Genomic DNA, 17,585 nt, shown 5'->3' with positions numbered 1-17,585 from the left:
AGACAGAAATATGTCTGTAATATATTTTTAGCTGATTTTTCCCATGGAACATAAAACTTCCATCAGCTTTGTATAACCCTGTCCAATTATCTGTATTAGATATTAAAGGTACAATATCAAACGGGTCTATGCAAGACAAGACTTAAATTAAGTTTTAACAAAATATATGAACTCATGCAGGCTTTGACACTGTAATGATATTTAAACATAAAACAAGGAAAACATTTAATAAATACCTGTGGTAGTAATTTGTGCAACAACATAAAATATGGTTTGCATGGCAAGCAATGGAGTAAAAAACTCTCAATATACACAATATATACTTGCTTTCCAAACCATAACTTCAGAAAAGTATTGTATGTGCATTTGTTTAATGTGTGGATGCTTTATGTACACTTCATTGGCTGCTGGATTATACAGTGTGCTACATAAATACACTGTACGTCAATGATTTTGTATAGGCAATGGCAGCTGTCTTGATATGGGAATGCAGCATGTTAAAATTATGCTTGTGGCTGCCTAAGCCTGATGTGGTGTAGTTTTAACATCTACAGCTTGTGTGCATGGGACGTGATCGCGGGTCCCCGCCGTCACAGAACTCAGCTGTCTTTATCAGTCAAGAGCCATTTTGATTGGATCCTAACCATCTGATCACTGTGAGCCAATCACAGTGATCAGAAGGAAATTAATTGAAAAAAAAGACTTCAGTCCTTAACCACTTTGTCTTTTTTTGACGTAGAACTACGTCAAGGAGGCCATGTGCGCTCCCGCGTGCTCCCGCGGCTGATCGTGCGCGTGCATGCCCGCTCCCGGCCATGGATCGTTAGCCCAGGAATCAATGAATCGGGCCATGGTGCCTGATCACTAATTCCTCTCCCCCGCAGAAAAAGCTTTTTCTGCCTCCTATGTCCCTCTGTAACGATAGGTGTCAGCAACCAGAGAGAATCTGATTATTGGTGATCTGCAGTATCACCAAGAATACAGATCTATACCTGATTATGGATGATCTGCAGAATCACCAATAATACAGATATAGTACCAACCTCTAGACACCTGAAGCGTGTAAGTGTTTGGTGTAACAGTAGGAATTGAACCACCGGGGTAGCAGGTGGTCCAATAAGTAGAGAAAGACTCTACTGCAGTCAAGGGCTCCAGGAGGGAGAGTCCCCGACTGGTTTTGCAGCAGGGCCCCCCTCTGAGGAGCAGGGGACCCCTGCAGGAGGACTGAGCACCCAAAGGTTGGGTGACAGCCAGAAGGGTCGGGCAGGCTGGGTCGGCAACACACAGGCAGATAAAGTACAGAGACAGGAGACAGATTCGGTAACCAGGGACAGGCAGGGTCGGCAACAGTAGATCAGATGTGCAAAGGTATCGAATCAGAAAACAGAAGAGAAGTCAGGAGAGATACAATTCATAAACAGATATCCAATAATGCCTAGTCTTGAGTGTGAGGTCCGTGGTCTCACACCCAGGGGCTGGTCTAAGGAATAACACAGATGATATACAATATTCCTAGTCTGGGGTGTGAGGTCCATGGTCTCTACACCCTGAAACTGGTCTAAGGAATAACACAGATGATATACAATATTCCTAGTCTGGGGTGTGAGGTCCGTGGTCTCTACACCCTGGAACAGGTCTAAGGAATAACACAGATGATATACAATATTCCTAGTCTGGGGTGTGAGGTCCGTGGTCTCTACACCCTGGAACTGGTCTAAGGAATAACACAGATGAGATACAATATTCCTAGTCTGGGGTGTGAGGTCCAAGGTCTCTACACCCTGGAACTATGCTAGAGAATAACACAGATAATAATACAGTGAACTGGCTAAGTGTGGATTCCCAGGTCCTCCTGGTTCCACCACACTAAGTGGATCTGACTAAGGTCTGAGTGCTAACACATAGGTATTCGCAATGCCAGACAACCAGCAACTGAACAGCAAGCGATATATATAGTAAAGCGCTCCACAGCGCCGCCCAGCTCCCATCAACCAATCACCTGCTGAGCTGGGATCAGCTGACCGCCTCGATCAGCTGACCCTTCTCCTATTGGCATAAAGAGCCTGTCTTGCGGCGCGCGCGCGTGTAGCTCTCCATCTGTGTGCACTACTAGGTCCAGACAAACCAGAAGCATGTTGCTGCGGGGAAACCGCCGCTCTGTGTGCGGATTACGCCGCCTCACTGCCAGAACGCGCGCGGTTTCTCAGCAATCCGTCACACCCTCTAAGCGTACATTGTACACTTAGAGTGACATCATGTGGCCAAAAAGTAAAACTACATCTAAATGTAAAAAAAAATAAAAATGCACATATATTTACCCAAAACAAATACTATTTACATCCCACCCTCCCAAAAATACCCACATAAAATGTTTAATACTAAAAAAAAACATTACAATAAAAAAAAACATAAATATTTACCTAAACTTTTTAAGGATCTATGTAAAGATGAAATATTTCTTTCTTTTTTTTTTATAAGCTTTATAAGCTTTTTATAAGCTTGTAAATAGTGATGGATGCAAAACGGAAAAAATGCTCTTTTATTTCCAAATAAAATATTGTCGCCATACATTGTGATAGGGACATCATTTAAATTGTTAAATAACCGGGACAAATGGGCAAATACAATACATGGGTTTTAATTATGGAGGCATGTATTATTTTAAAACTATAATGGCCAAAAACTGAGAAATTATGAATTTTTTCCATTTTTTTCTTGTACTTACTGTTAAAATGCATTTACAGTAATGTAGCTCTTAGCAAAATGTACCACCCAAAGAAAGCCTAATTGGTGGTGGAAAAAACAAGATATAGATCAGTTCATTGTGATAAGTAGTGATAAAGTTATAGGCTAATGAATGGGAGGTGAACATTGCTCGGATGCATACAGTGAAAACGACCGAGGGCTTAAGTCAGTGGTTCCCAACCCATGCAGCTTCGGGTATGTGTCGCCGTGTCAGTGCTCTGTCTCCCTCCGTGCTTCTCTGTTGTCCTGCTATGCCTTCCCCTTTCGTTCTGTCCCATTGTAGTTAGTAGAGGACTACAAGAAAATGGCCGCCAGCATCCACATTTGTGGACAACGGTGGCCATTTTCTTGTAGTCCTTTATCTACTATGGGACGGAACAAAAGGGGAAGGCACTGGCAGAGCGGGGGCAACAGAACAGCGTGGAAGATAGCGTCCCGGTTGAGGAGGAGGAGCGGATGGAGAGGCAATCTGCAGTGAGGAGGACAGTGAGTAAGGCACTTTCATGCCACCTCTGCAAAAAAATTAGGTAGCTCCCGTTCCAGCAGCAACCCCTGGCTGTGAGAGAAGCAGCCCCTCTGCCAGCAGCAACCACCACCAAAATAGCAGCAGCCCCTGTGCCGGCAGCTCCCACTATGCCAGCAGCAGCAAAAGCCACTATGCCAGCAGTCCCCACTATGCCAGCAGCCACCACGCACCAGCAGCCCCCACTATGCCAGCAGTCCCCACTATGCCAGCAGCCACCACACACCAGCAGCCCCCACTATGCCAGCAGCAGCAGCAAAAGCCACTATGCCAGCACCACGCACCAGCAGCCCCCACTATGCCAGCAGCCCCCACTATGCCAGCAGCCACCACGCACTAGCAGCCCCCACTATGCCAGCAGCCCCCACTATGCCAGCAGCAACCACATACAAGCAGCCCCCACTATGCCAGCAGCAGCAAAAGCCACTATGCCAGCAGCACCCACTATGCCAGCAGTCACCACACACCAGCAGCCCCCACTATGCCAGTAGCAGCAGCAGCAAAAGCCACTATGCCAGCAGCCACCACGCACCAGCAGCCCCCACTATGCCTGCAGCAGCAAAAGCCACTCACCAGCAGCCCCCACTATGCCAGCAGCAGCAGCAGCAAAAGCCACTCACCAGCAGCCCCCACTATGCCAGCAGCAAAAGCAACTCACCAGCAGCCCCCACTATGCCAGCAGCATTAATGGCCACTCACCAGCAGCCACCACTATGCCAGCAGCAGCAGCAAAAGCCACCCACCAGCAGCCCCCCTATGCCAGCAGCAGCAGCAAAAGCCACTCACCAGCAGCCACCACTATGCCAGCAGCAGCAAAAGCCACCCACCAGCAGCCCCCACTATGCCTGCAGCAGCAAAAGCCACCCACCAGCAGCCCCCACTATGCCAGCAGCAGCAAAAGCCACTCACCAGCAGCCCCCACTATGCCAGCAGCAGCAAAAGCCACCCACCAGCAGCCCCCACTATGCCTGCAGCAGCAAAAGCCACTCACCAGCAGCCCCCACTATGCCAGCAGCATTAATGGCCACTCACCAGCAGCCACCACTATGCCAGCAGCAGCAGCAAAAGCCACCCACCAGCAGCCCCCACTATGCCAGCAGCAGCAAAAGCCACCCACCAGCAGCCCCCACTATGCCAGCAGCAGCAAAAGCCACCCACCAGCAGCCCCCACTATGCCAGCAGCATTAATGGCCACTCACCAGCAGCCACCACTATGCCAGCAGCAGCAGCAAAAGCCACCCACCAGCAGCCCCCACTATGCCAGCAGCAGCAGCAAAAACCACTCACCAGCAGCCCCCACTATGCCAGCAGCAGCAGCAAAAGCCACTCACCAGCAGACGCCACTATGCCAGCAGCAGTAATGGCCACTCACTAGCACCCACCACTATGCCAGCAGCAGTAATGGCCACTCACTAACACCCACCACTATGCCAGCAGCAGTAATGGCCACTCACCAGCAGTCGCTAGTGTACGTGTCACGGAGATCTGAACGTTTGATGTGATGTGTCACGACTCCAAAAAGGTTGGGAACCACTGGCTTAAGTGGTTAAAGAGGCCAGAGCCTGCAGTAGTTAAAGTAAAAACTGACATGAAAACAAACTTATGAGATAAATAATTTGATGTGTAGTACCAGTGATGAAGAAAACACACGAAACATAGAAACTAAACTCATATTTTTATTTTAAGTTTAGTGGCTTAATTTTTAAAATTGCATCATACTGTCATGGTTACTGTTTAGAATCCACGCTCTGCTTTTTTAAGCTAAAGGAGAAATAGTAGTAACTTTCTGAAGTAAAAACCTCATTAGAAGCCTTATCTCACTATTTCTCAACTGTTTTAGTCACTATTTACTTTTCAGGAAACCAAACTAAATTTAACAAGTTGTTCAACAAGTTCTGTTTCACTGTTTTAACTCTTGCTGTACTGGAAAACTGAAAGGGACTTCAAACAGTTTCTTCTAGGGCTAGTATTATATGTTGTGATGATCTTCGGATTAAATCCGGGTGAAAGCCGAATGGGTTTCATTCAGATTTCCTCCACCTAATTAGTGCACCTGAGTGACTTGGTGAGGGAGGTTAAACGTACCCAGCAGCCGTCTACCAATCCATCCACGGTGCATTCCACGCTGTGTTCCAAGCTGTGTCACGTGACTACTACGCTTCCTCCTTCAACCCGGAAGGAGTAAGTATTTGTAGTCACGTGATGCAGCGTGGGACGTGCCATGAGACGGATTAAAGAAAATGGCTGCTGAGTTAGTTTAACCCTCCCTTGCCCACCCACTCAGCTGCACTAATTAGGAGGATGAAATCCTAATTATATGTATATATGCTTATCTTATCGTGTCCCATGTCCCTTCTGGTACACTTTAAGTCAAAATGTATCCTATTTCACCTTTTTAAAATATGCAAAGGGAAATACTTTCTTTTCAATTTCTCCACTTCTTGCATCTGGCTGCAGCTATCTCTTCTGGTTTTACTTAAAGAAAGATACATTTGTGCACAGTTTAAAAACCTAACTTCATTTCAGCTCACATTTTGATTATCACTGCAGCCTTGCTCTTCATGTTACATGTCCCCCACTGCAGTTCAATGCTTTTATAATTAACCAATTATCATTTAATTAACCGCTCATAGATAACTCATCATTTATAAGCCGATTAACGTCTGGTTCCAAATAGTTTATCCAATACAGATCCATTTTTGAAAAATCTCTAACCATGGTAGTTCTCTTCTACAGTATGGTACCAACCTTTCCAATGTACACATTTTTAATCATTCAGGGATCTCTCCATGTTTGTCTAGGATTCTAGGAAGTATATTTGTGCCACCCTTGCCCACCTCTGGCCCCCTACTGTGTCACCTTTGTACCCATGTGCCTTTAGTGTACCACAGCAAAAGTCATTTGACTAGTTTAATAAACGATTTTTTATGTTTTTTAATATCAATTTTTGAAAAAAAATCGACTTGTTACGACAGAATCAAATTTCACATTTTGGGCCATTTGTATTGGCAGGTCAGCCATAAGTCAGGTGTTCGTAAGTCAGGGATGACTATCTGTAGTCCATTTTTAACTTAATTGATGCATGGAACGTGTCGAATAGGAAGTATCCTTTTTATTTAATCTTCCTTTCTGTCCATATAATTAAAAAAAGCCATCAACGTAGCAAAGAATAATGGTAGTAAAAAAAGGCCAGCACAGATCATAAATGAATATTTTACAGTCAATTGGACTTCACCACGGTGATATTCCAACTTCATATGGTCGTGTGGTTAACCATCACCCAAAAAGAGTAAGAGGGGCTTACCAGCTGCCAACAACCTACACAGCATGTACTGCAAGCACTTCCATCTTTACTGCACCTGCATAACCTGCACGCATCTCCTTTAATGCTCCGTGATGACATCGGTTATGTTTCTTCATGGATTGGGTAGTTTATTCATATACAGGCGGGATCTGCTCAGATAATCGTTCTACATGTGACGGAGTGGTGAACATTTGGATCTTTGGTTGATCGAGGTCCATTTACACTACCATTGAATGGGATACATACAACCTTATAATGTGGGTTTTTGGCAGCCGGTAAGCCCTTCTTATTCTTTTTGGGTGATGGTTGGTTAACCACAAGACCTCATAGAGTTGGAATATCACTGTGATGAAGTCCAATTGACTGTACAATATTCATTTATGATCTGTGCTGACTTTTTTATTATTATTCTGTGGACTTTGGACGTTGTTCATTCTCGGCAGTGATCACCTGCTTGGCGCTGATAAACTGTTTGTTTGTAAAGAATAATGATAACAGTGACCACTTATTTTTTAAATTGTTTGCATGGACATTGTTGATAAAAACCACAAAATATAAACTATGGAACTGACCTAATTTGTAGATATTTTAAGCTTGCTGATCACAGAGTTAAAAAACACTTTTGCATAATCAAATACAGTACACTTCATAAATGTATGCTCTAATTACTGGCTGAATATCTACTGAATGAAGCAAATAAAAATAGAACCACATTAAATATCTAATGGGGTCAGCTGTGTACCTGGTGAATTTGGGCTGATAAAATATTAAAGTACAACATATGGAAACTGCCAGAAACAAAAACCGTAGATGTTAGAAAATGGAAAGAGTAAAATTCATGTATTAAACTATGCAACAACAGTTTTTTTATTCCATCTTTAAAAAAAGATAATTAGGGCAGAAATGAAAGCTAAAAGTCAAAGTGATTCTAGTGAAATATGACTTCTAAAGGTGTAGCTAGATAAAACAGATTCTACATTAAAGCAGTGCCAAAATATTTAGGAAATGCAGCAGTCATCTCTTTGTTTAACCCATCTTTTTATTAAGGCTGTGAACTGTGTTGCCACACTCAGAAGAAAAAGAGATCTCTGACAAGCCCATCTGTGGAAAATATTTAAAAAATACATCAGAAACATATTTGTGACATTGAAATGAAATGTAAACTGCATCACTTTCTTGTCATTCTGTGAATTCAAACATCACATAAAAGACAGCTGGCGTTTTTATTTTTTTTTAATAATGTGTATTTAGTAATGTTTTTATTATGACCAATATTTGCTGACCTACTAGCGTGTTCCAGTTGATAAAAAAGGCCACAGACATACTGTACATGATGTAATAATCAATTACCTGTCCAGACGAGGTGGTTGGTACTAACGGATGTGGACAGGCATCTTGGAGTATCTTGGTGCACCTCTATGTATGGCAGCCTATTCGTGTGTGCCCATGTACCTTGTGTTGGGCAGTGTTAATCAGGGCTGCTCAAATCCGATCCGGGAGAGATCTGGATAGCTCTATCCGGATATCTCCCAGTAAACCTGTGCGGGGTGGATGGGGGGTCAATTTTACCTGTCTGACGTCTTCTTTGGTCCGTCCCTCGGTGCCTCCCATAATGCAGTCCAAGCGGCGGTCACGTGATTTCAAGCACTTCCTCCTTCCGGGTTGAAGGAAGAAGTGTTTGTAATCATGTGACGCTCGTGGAGCACATCGTGGGAGGCACCGAGGGACGGACAAAGAAGACGTCAGACAGGTAAGATTGACCCCCCGCCCACCCCGCGCAAGTTTACTGTCAGATATCGGGATAGCAACTACCGGGTATCTCCCGGATCCAGATTTGAGCAGCCTTAGTGTTAATGCTGGCACCATAAGACATTGGGGTGAGCGCTGTGTGCACACTTGAGGAATGTATGTTTGCACATGACTCAGCATGCATGTGTGTTTGCACAAATATGTTTTATGCGTCGTGCAACTTGACTCGTATTTAAGTCTGAAGAGTGCAGCTCTCCAGTGCTGTAGTGTTGCAGCTATTTGTGTGAGTGTTCTCCTAGGAGTGAGCATATTATTGTGGGTGCTGGAGGGAAGAGGTGTGCTGGGAGGTAGTGTGCACATGATTGTGGTTGCTGGGGGGAGGGGCTGTGCAGGGAAGGAGTGTGCAAATGATTGTGGCTTCTGGTGGAGAGGGTGTGTTGGGGGGGAGTGTGCACATGATTGTGACAGCTGGGAGAGTGGCGTGTGCTGGGAGGGAGTATGCACATGATTGTGGATGCTGGGCAAGGGGTGTGCTGGGAGGTAGTGTGCACATGCTTATGGGTGCTGGGGGGAGAGAGGGCACTGGGAGGGAGTGTGCACATGCTTATGGGTGCTGGGGGGAAGGGGTGTGCTCAGAAGGGACTGTGCACTTGATTGTGGCTGCTGGTAGGAGAGGGTGCTAGGAGGGAATGTACACATGATTGTGGGTGCTGTGGGGAGGGGTGGTTAACTTTGCTAACTTATGTAAAGTAAGAGCTGTGGAGGTGGTAAAAGGTAATAGCTAATTGAAGCAGCTGGGTTGAGGGAATAAGGGAGTAAGATTGTTTTGCAGCCAGGGAGGTGAGGCAGCAGGCACAGCATGTGAGCAGATAGGAGATGTCCCTACATCACAGCCTTTTGCAGGATGTTTTGTTGTACCTGGCAGTTTTCTCCCTACAGTCCCTGCTGGTTAGTAGTGTAGAGGAAGATACAGCATTGTAAAGCTCTCCTCTTGCTTCACTCTCTGCTCTGTTGGGGGTGTGGCTAGTCTCAGGCAGCTGATCGCAAGATGTTCCTCTCTCCTTATTTCCTCCTAAGCTATCAAACACTGGGACATTGTGGGGGTGAGGTGTGTGAGTCACTCTGTAGCTGCACTCACAGGCTTCTCAGAAGCAGCTGGTTATGGCTTGTTCACATCTGAGCTGGTTTTAAACATTTTGAGGCAATGTCGATAGTTTGCATTTTCCAAGGTAAAATGAAAGTCCTTAGACTTTCATTTCACCTTTCACATTTAACGCTGCGTTTTTGTGCGTTGCGTTTCAATGCTCCCGAGAGCTTTTAATCGTCTGACGCTTGCGTTTGTGTTATAATGTAAATCAATGTAAAACACAAGCTCCAAGAATAGCATGCATTTTTAAAACGTTTCAATGCACACAGTTACAGTTGAAAGACAAAAAAACAATAACTTCACCTGTGTTTTCCTATGTGCTGTAACGGATTAAAAATGCATTAAAAACGCATGAAAAATGCATGTTTTTAGCTTTTCCAAACGCAAGCTCTGATGTGAAAGAATCCTAAGTGTGGCATCAGGAGTCATGTATGTGCACCCCTCCCAGATTTCCACCTGACAATCGATAACACAACCATTCACCCTACCTCCCAGGCCCGCTGTCTGGGTGTCACCTTGGACTCTGAACTCTCCTTCATTCCACACATCAAAAACATCACCAGAGCCTGCAATTTCCACCTCCGTGAAATCTCCAAGATCCGCCCCTTCTTAACTCCGGACGCAACCAAACTGCTCATCCATGCCCTCATCATCTCCCGCCTTGATTACTGTAACTCCCTCCTTTCTGGCCTCCCCTTGAAACGCACTGCCCCCCTGCAATCAGTGATGAACACGGCTGCAAGACTCATCCATTCTTCGCACCTCTCCGCATCCACATCTCCCCTTTGTGAATCCCTACACTGGCTCCCTATCCATTTCAGGACAACTTTCAAGATTCTATGCCTGGTGTATAAATCTGTGTACAAAACCTGCCCTACCTACATCTCGGAGCTTGTTCACAGGTTTACACCAAGTCGCCTCCAACAACCTTCGCCTCACCACCACACGCATTTCACACTCCCATGCCCGCCTGCAGGATTTCTCAAGAGCTGCGCCCACCCTCTGGAATGCCCTCTCACCACCCATTAGACTTGCTCCCTCTGTCAACACATTTAGGCAAGCCCTCAAAACCCACCTCTTTATGATTGCCTACCCACCTCCTACCACACAGTAACTCTCTACTGAATATTTAACAGCCCCACCTAGTGTTTCCACCCCACCCTTTAGATTGTAAGCCTCTGACAGGGTCCTCCATTCCCTAGTGTAATCTACAGGATCATGTGCTCCTGTCCTATGACAGCCTGTACTTGTATTACTGGGCCTACCTAACCAGCCCATATTGCATGATCATGTATTTTGTACAATTTGCATGTATAACTTTGTTCTGTGTTGTATAACCTTGTTATGTCTGTCATCCTTGTATTATTGTATATATTTATTGTCCAGTACTGCGTAATATGTTGGCGCTTTATAAATACATAAATAATAATAATAATAGTATGTGTGTCTGAGGAGGGAGGATGAATGTGCAGGCGAAAGTCTCTGTTCCACTGCACACTTCTGACTGGTTCTGCTTCTCCCATACCTCCCTACACCTGACCTCAGGCAGCCACTCACCTTGCTCACCTGTAGAAATGGCACTGGATGTACCATATTCTACACTATGGGATTCAAAAGTAAAAAATGTCTTTCTGAAAGGGTTTCAAGTAAAATCCAGCCCGTGTGGTCTTAAATTTGACCAAGAAAAAATAATACAATTTCCATCTTTAGGTTTTCTTTTATACCTGGGGCTGAATGCCCCACTTTCAGAATTAGTGAAGACTAAATTTGTAATATTTTGCTATGCCACGATCCTTATGAAAACTAAAAAAGCATGTGACAAAATGTACTTTGACAATCTTTATGGTAATGAACATGACACACTCACCATCTTTTCTCCAGGGTACATTGTAGCATGCATTTCATAATATATTTGCCACTAAAATGTTCACTCACTTTAACACCATTAAAACTTTTTCCTGAGCTTAATGCATATGTTACGGCCAGAACCCGAAGTTTGGCCACTTCTAGTTCTGGCCGGCCACTTCGGGTTCTGGCCGGCCAATTCGCGAAGTGCCCGCTGCGCTGCGGCCAATGTTAGAAACGGATCGTTTACTCTGATATGAATGTATCTTCTGGCCGCAGCGCAGCGGCCAAACGTATTAATTTGTTGCAATTTTAAGCCGGCGGCAATGTAACGATTCAAGCCGCCGGCTTTTTCATCTGCCTCATCTCTCTCCCTCTCTTTCTTATGGGCAGCCGGGCGGGGACACGCGTGTCCCTCCGGAGTCGTTCGTCGCGGCAGGGAAGCCTGCCGTTCTTGCAGAGCGGGTGCTGGCAGAAGCAATGTCTGCAGCCTCCCCGCTCTGCTGCCCCTGCTGCGACGAACGACTCCCGGGGGGGACTCGCGTGTCCCCCCCCCCCCCCCGCCGGCTGGCCATAAGAAAGAGAGGGAGAGAGATGAGGCAGATGAAAAAGCCGGCGGCTTGAATCGTTACATTGCCGCCGGCTTAAAATTGCAACAAATTAATACGTTTGGCCGCTGCGCTGCGGCCAGAAGATACATTCATATCAGAGTAAACGATCCGTTTCTAACATTGGCCGCAGCGCAGCGGGCACTTCGCGAATTGGCCGGCCAGAACCCGAAGTGGCCGGCCAGAACTAGAAGTGGCCAAACTTCGGGTTCTGGCCGTAACACATACATGAAGTAACATGTGACAAGATGAGATAAACATAGGTGCATAAAATACTAGTTAGTAAGAAATTCCCTTTTTGTTTTCCAGTACAGCAAGAGTTAAAAACTTGAATTGCTATCTATGGTTCATCAGTTGCTATCTGTGCAAAAGAGCTTGTTGACAGCTTGTCGAATTCAGTTCAGGTTTCCTGAAAAGTAAAGAGAGGCTAAATGAGCTGAGAAACAGTGAGATAAAGGCTTCTAATGAGGTTTAGGTGCAGGAAAATTCAAGAGTCACCACTTCTCTTTCTCATTTAGCTTAACAAGTCACAGTGTGGATTCTAAACAGAAACTGCAACAGTCTTATGCAATCTTAAAAATGTAACCATTACAGTGTACCAGAAGGGAAAAAAGTGCCCCTGGGTGTACTTCCCTCAGAACGGAAAAGCCTCTGGATCCTAAAGAGGCTTCCCCTGTCTTCCTTACCAGAAGGGATCCACCACTGGTCCCAAGAAGATTCCCTTTTCGGAAGCCTCGCACAGGTGCAGTTGTGGCTTCCCAATGGGCTCTATCAGAAATAGCTGAGCCCGATCTGGTCCTCACTACTGCACAGGCGTGAGCCATCTTTGTCTGTGCAGTAGAATGGATCCAATCAGTCTTGCCTATTTCCGGGGGATAGCAGCTATTTCACCTGTGCACAGTGGCAGCTGGGATTGTTTTTATTTACTTGTGACCAAGGTCCCAGCGGTGGAAGGGGTCTGTGAGGGTCGATGGGGGAAGCCTCTTTAGGACTCCGAGGCTTCCCTCTCCTAAGCTGAGTACCCCCTAGAGGAGGTTTTTATTCTTACAGGTTTACTTTAACCTGAAAAAAAAATAATAGAGTAAATTCTATGTTACTTATGTTCTATTTATCATTCATACTACACTAAAATTAATTATCGCATAGGTTTAATTTCACTTCATGTTCACTTTAAAGACAGAACAGTTTTTTTTTCTTTAATGCTTTATTATGTTTTTCTTTGGCAGTTATCCAACTAACATGTTGATTATCTTGGTTGGCATTAGAAAGTGAACAACTTTATTAGTAAGAAGTCATAAAAAGTATGCTTCATAAGGCCAGACAGTCACAGCTCAAAAAATCATGTTGCCTGCTGAATAAGAAGTTTTGCAGAGGCATCCAAATGCATCCACAGACAACTTTGCCTTAAAGAATGTCATAACCCTCACCTTTGTTTTATATGAGATTTTTTACATTAATCCAATAACTGAAAAAGGGTCAACTTCGGAGCTGATCTTGCCTAAATGGAAGGTTTCTGCTCAGGGGAGATTGGGGGCAGATGAGATACATAGTTTAAATGATAATGTGTACAATTTCTAGAAAACAAAGAATTCTAGCAGTAGGAAGAGAACAAAGAAAACACTAACCTCATGTACCCACTGGTAAAAGTGACAATGTGAGCATTCATGTTTCCAGAAAAACAAGAGTATTGTATTTTAAATTAAAACAAATTTTTAAAGCAGATATATGCACTGTTTACAATGCATGTATATAGTAGTGCCATGCTTAGGGCCCTTACAAATGGGAGGTGGAATGTCTGCATTAAAAATACATACCTTCTTGCAATAAAAATTCTTTTCTACTGCACTCTTGTCTTGCAGTGCTACCGCAACAGAAGAGGCTAATCCAGGAGTGTTCTTTGATCATGAACATTCCCCTCCCACTCGTCTACTTTCCCAGTCCTCCACCTCTTTCAGGTCAACATGACTGTTTCCTGCAGGGGTTGGGGTGGAAGTTTTGGAAACTCTTCTAATCCTAGATTATATATGTTAAACTCTGGCCTGTGGGACAAATCTGGCCCCAGGGCCGCACCTGGGCGGGTGCATTGCACCCAGGCACCTGTCTCCGTCAGGCGCCGCTTGGCCGCTTGGCCACCGCTCACCCCCTCTGGCCGCCGCTTGCTCCCGCCCATCAGGCGTGAACAATAGTGTGGGCGCTAGGACCTAGCGCACCGCACTGATATGCGGAAGTGACATCACTTCCGCATATAGAGCGGGTGCGTCCGGCGCCCACTCTTACTGGTCGGGTCGCCGCTGATCCTGAGGTCTGACTACACTGCAAGGTGAGGGGGGAGCAGCGGTGATGGCTAGAGGGGGGGGGTTCCTGTCACTCACTACCTAAAGGGCTCCCTGTCACTCACTGCTACACAGGGGTCCCTGTCACTCACTGCTACACGGGGATCCCTGTCACTCACTGCTACATGGGGGTCCCTGTAACTCACTGCTACACGGGGTCCCTGTCACTCACTGCTACACGGGGGTCCCTGTGTAGCAGGGACCCCTTGATTAACATACTCCATTTGAATTGGAGGTACTCTCACTACCACCATCAATGGATATAAACCAATTGAAACTAGGAGCAGCTAATAAGACTATAACTAACTACACACCATAACCAGCCAAGATTCAGTTGATTCTCCCAGCCAATCCCTACAATGTCTCAGGAGAGAGGCTAGATTATAGGCTCTCAGATTTGGAAAGTTGGCCCCAATATCCAATTTTGGCCTCGTAAGGATATCCTTGCTGTTTTACCCTGCCACAGAAAAACATGAAAGGCCTTATTAAGGGCCTGTATATCTCTATGTTGGAGTAGAAGTGGAAGAGTTTGGATTGGGTATAACAGTCTGCCAAAACTGATCATTTTAATCAGATGACAGCGTCCCAGTAAAGAGAGCGGAAGATTCTTCCAGCTGGAGAGCTCAAAAATAACTTTATGTTTAGTCGATATAGTTGAGTGGCATCCCTTGGTATGTGGATACCTAGGTAACGGATAGACAAATTGGGAATCTGTACCCCCCAACTCCCGTGCTTTATGACTAGCTAGCCTTGTGTCTCCAGGGTTATGAGATAGAAACAACATTTCTGATTTGGATTTATTAATTTTAAAGCCTGAAAATTGACCAAAGTCATATAGGCACATAACAATTTGACTAAGATCTTTTTTGGATTATTTATATATAATAGGATATCGTCCGCAAAAAGCGAGCAGTATAATGTCCTAGTTTTGACCGTAATCCCCTTAACCACTTTTCCCCCGCCCGTACGAATTTCTCCGTCCCTTTTTCCATCCTTTAACCCCCAGGGACGGAGAAATCCGTACTTTCCGCGCTCCCGCTCGTAAACACGCCGCCCGCCGCTAGTAAACACGCCGCCGCCCGCTCGCCCGGAGATCAATGAACCGGAAAATCCATTCCCGTTCGTTGATCTAAGCCCCGCAATGATCCGCTGCTCTCCGATGAGCAGCGCGATCATTGTGAAAAGGAAACACTTACCCAGCCTCCAAGTACTTCCTCCAAGCTTCCGGAAGGATGCTTGGAGGTCGCATTAAAACAAAAAGTTACTACACCCTACACATTTTTCACATATAAATTACTTTTACACAAAAAATTAACTAATTACCTCCCACACTCCCAATTTTTTTTTTGTAATTAAAAAAAAATTAAAAAATGTACAATAAAAAAAATACATAAATAGTTACCTTAGGGACTGAACTTTTTAAATATTTATGTCAGGAGGGTACAACACTGTTACTTTATAAACTATGGGCTTGTAATTAGGTATGGACGCAAAACTGAAAAAAATGCAACTTTATTTCCAAATAAAATATTGGCGCCAAACATTGTGATAGGGACATAATTTAAACGGTTTTATAACCGGGACAAAAGGGCAAATACATTTCATGGGTTTTAATTACAGTAGCATGCATTTTTTAAAAACTATTATGGCCGAAAACTGAAAAATAATTATTTTTTTTCCCACATTTTTCCTATTTTCCCATTAAAACACATTTAGAATAAAATAATTCTTGGCATAATCTCCCACCTAAAGAAAGCCTAATTGGTGGTGGAAAAAAACAAGATATAGATCGTTTAATTGTGATAAGTAATGATAAAGTTATAGACGAATGAATGGAAGGAGCGCTGAAAGGTGAAAATTGCTCTGGTGGTCAGGGGGTAAACCCCCTCAGTGGTGAAGTGGTTAAATACCAGGCCCGATCTTAAATATTCTGCCAGCGGTTCTATGGCCAAATTAAATAATAAAGGTGACAGGAGGCAGCCTTGTTGGGTGCTTTTGTGAAGAAATAAGGTAGGCGAAGCTACACCCTCAACTATCAATTTAGCTGTGGGGGTAGCATACATGGAATGTACATATTCTAAAAACGAGCTCTCAAAACCCATGGTTACCATAACTTGGTCAAGCCATTGCCAACTAACATTGTCAAATGCCTTCTCAGCATCAAGGGACAAAATAGCCCCCGGATGCCGAGAAGAGCACAAGGGTCTGTTATGTTCTAGAACAGCCATCACCCTTCTTATATTTGACACTGTAGCATGGCCCTGCACGAATCCCACCTGCAAATATTTAATCAAATGTGGAAGGATCAATGCAAGGCGTTTGGCCAAAATTTTAGAGAGTATATTGATATCACAGTTCAAAAAGGATATAGGGTGATAAGACCCGGGATCTAGAATGTCTTTGCCTTTTTTTTGTATTACTTTGATATGCGCTTTGCATCCTGTTTGTGGAAATTGTTTATCCAAAACATAATTATATAATTTAGTTAAATAGGGAGGGATGTGTTTCTTTAAACCCTTATAGAACTCCAAAGAATAGCCATCCGGGCCAGGGGCCTTGCCATTGGGGCCAACTTTCAAAATAGCAGTGTAATAGATAGCAGAGATGCCGCCGCAGTGGTGAGCAGCATGGCGGCTGTCTCCGCGTCTCGGCCGGCGGCCTCCGCCACGCAGTTACATGGTGGAGTTCTGCCTGGTCCTTCAGTTGCACATAGACTGAGGGCTACGCGCGCGTGCGCACCAGGCGACAGGACCTTTATGCCAACAGAAGGGGAGTAAGCTGATCGGCCGGTCAGCTGACTCCAGCAGTGCTCCTGATTGGCTGAGTGACTGGGGCGGCGCTGTGGGGCGCTCTCAGTATATATAGGACCTGCCTGTCAGTAGCTCCTCGTCTGCTGTTGCAAATGCTACGTGTTAGCACTCAGACCTTAGTCAGATCCCAAAGTGTGCTAGAACCAGCAGGAGCTGGGGATCCACACTAAGTCAGATTCTGTTGATAGCTAAAGTACTAATTGAATTGTATTATTTGTTATGACCTTCTGCTAGCCTTGACTTCTCTTCTGCTTACTGTGTCTGTGCTTCTGCCTATCTGATCCTGTTGCCGACTAACACTACTCTGATTTAAGCTTTCTGTCTTTGTACCGTATCTGTCCGTTTGTTGCCAAATCTGCTTGTCTGACTCTCCTGCCCTCACCAGTGAGCCTAGTCCCTGGTGAGGGATTCTCTGTACAGCTTAATCACCTGCTCCTCAGGTGACCAGTAGCTGCAGTACAGTCTTAATCACCTGCTCCTCAGGTGACCAGTAGCTGCAGTACAGTCTTACTCACCTGCTC

Source organism: Hyperolius riggenbachi, chromosome 7 (genome assembly GCF_040937935.1).
Source record: "Hyperolius riggenbachi isolate aHypRig1 chromosome 7, aHypRig1.pri, whole genome shotgun sequence".
NCBI classification, from domain to species: Eukaryota; Metazoa; Chordata; class Amphibia; order Anura; family Hyperoliidae; genus Hyperolius; species Hyperolius riggenbachi.
This window is presented reverse-complemented; position numbering follows the sequence as displayed.